Source organism: Hibiscus syriacus, unplaced genomic scaffold (genome assembly GCF_006381635.1).
Source record: "Hibiscus syriacus cultivar Baekdansim isolate YM2019G1 unplaced genomic scaffold, ASM638163v2 tig00111198_pilon, whole genome shotgun sequence".
NCBI lineage: Eukaryota > Viridiplantae > Streptophyta > Magnoliopsida > Malvales > Malvaceae > Hibiscus > Hibiscus syriacus.
The window spans coordinates 802,946-805,245 of NW_024063014.1; the positions used below are offsets into that span (position 1 = coordinate 802,946).

The window sequence follows — 2,300 nt, forward strand, 5'->3', positions numbered from 1 at the left end:
CTCAAATCGGTACAAGTGTTTTCCTGTTGGTGTTACAGTATTGTTTTGAAATATCTATTTGAATTGTTTTAGAATTATGATTTTATATTCTTACTGCATGATATATAAATTACCAAATGCTTCTAGCTTGATATCTGATTATCGTATTTTTGTATCAGATTCTAGAAATTTGCATGTTTTAATAATTTAATAAATTAAACTACTGTTTTCACTCAAATACGTACATATTTACTATCATTGGGGGTATTATTTGAGGAAGTATTTCAAGATTAGTCTATGGCATATAAGACCTCACCGCAGGCTCCTCTGCTTTGTGCACATGGTAAGTCCTTACCGCAGGCCCTTATGCTATCGGTATAAGGTCCTTACCGGGTGTACATGTGAGTGTATGGTTCAGGAGAACCTACACATTCTAGTGTTCGGATGAGGGTAATGTTCATGTTTTCAAAACCTATTTTATACTTTACTTTTACTGAAGTATTTTATTTGTATGTTTTTATACATTGCAATGAGTACACTGAGCTTTTTAGCTCATTCCTTAATTTTTAACTTTTCAGATACTACTCGACAGTAGTCTAGTAGACTTGGTATTAGGAGGATCGAATATTCTCCATTTTGTATCACTGTATATTCCTATATGCCCTTTATATTTTAATTTGGTAGCACATGTTTTATTACTGCCTACGTATCTATATTATCGATATTTTGTTTTCTCGACATCGATATCTCTGTATATTTACCGCATGTATTTTTATGATGGTTATTTTTTGTATTTTACCGTTACATGGTTCTCATTAACTGAAATGGATTTGGATTGCATTTTAAATATAAAAAGAACTTTTGAATAGACATGTGATCTTCTAGATTTGATTGTAACTCCTAGGTTGGGTCTAGAGGGTTACAATATCTTACTAAGTATGTGTGTATGTAAATATATAAATCTCAGTAAATTTCAATAATGAATAAAATTTAAGAGGTTGGAGGCTCTACAGACATAGCTATTTCCGCCAATTGGTTGAGATCTACATTTCTAGGGAGAAACATGGCAATTCTACACCTAATTTTCTTCGCAACATTAATCCGGGAATATATGTAGAAGTGTAATGAAAACGGAATCAAGACAACTATTAAGATGCACCAAAAATAAAATTTAAATGTTAGCATAGTGACAAACACTTTGGTAGTAGAGAAAAAAGAAGTACCCATCGTGCGGCCTCAGCATTGTCTTCAGGTCATATATCTCTGCTTTAGCATAATCAGGACCCCCCAAGGAGGTGATAAGAAGACTGTGTCTGCCTACAGCACCAGATACATGGATGTAAAAAGCTACTAGGCAAGTAAAAAGAAGGCGAACCAAATACATGAGGTAAAAGGATGGTTGTTCTGTTGGACAGAATAAATAGTCATATAAAGTAAGAACTAAAAGTATAATGTACAATAAACCAAGACTGGTACCTTTAGCTTAAGTGCCAGAGTGAAAAAACCTCCAATTACAAATCTATATGGTCATTGACACCATATACAGCTACATTATGATATGCATAATCGATCTTCTTTAGATCAATATCAAAAGCAATGACATGTGCGCTCCTGAGGATTCACATGTTACAAGAAAATTATGGGAATAAAATTATAGCACAAAACCAATTTGAAATGGTACACACCTCTGGGACAATTGAATGGCATTCCCACCAACTCTAGTAAAAGAGTCAACAACAATGCCACTCCCACAACAGGATGCATGATGCCTAGCAATGAGCTCTAGAGTTACAGAAAACCATCCTTCCCCATCCATTTTAATACCCTCATCGAATCTAGAGAATAGTAGATATCTCTGACAACAATATTTACCAACAATTGCATAATACACCTCAGACATTCCTTGGAATTGAAGTTCTGTACATAGAAACAACAATTAAAATTCTAATCCAACTAACGAAAACTTTATGCAAAGGCTAGAACAAGTCCATTGATAAATAAGGATAACAAAAATTGAATTATAGACCATCATCATCCCGAACAATTTCCTCTGAGATCGTCTTCTTTTTTCTTTTTCCCTTTACTAGTAGCAGACGTAAGCAGGGTATCCACCTAGTCCGTTGCTAAAGCAATGGTTTCTAAAGCAATATTTTCGCAACAATCTTCGGGTGGTCCCAGTTTCGCGTCTTGACTTGGAATATGTGATAGAGTCGCCACTTGTCGTTGTTGAATTAGGTAGATTGGACACATTAAACTTACCAATTTACCGAATCTACATCTTACCAGAGAAATATCGGATTTAGGAGTTGGTTATAATCGAG

General features: G+C 34.6%; 1 pseudogene; it reads right to left on the bottom strand.

Annotated features, from left to right (window-relative positions):
* Positions 1-1,075: 1,075 nt before the first annotated feature.
* On the bottom strand, positions 1,076-2,039 carry LOC120155588 (annotated as a pseudogene).
* Positions 2,040-2,300: the final 261 nt, after the last annotated feature.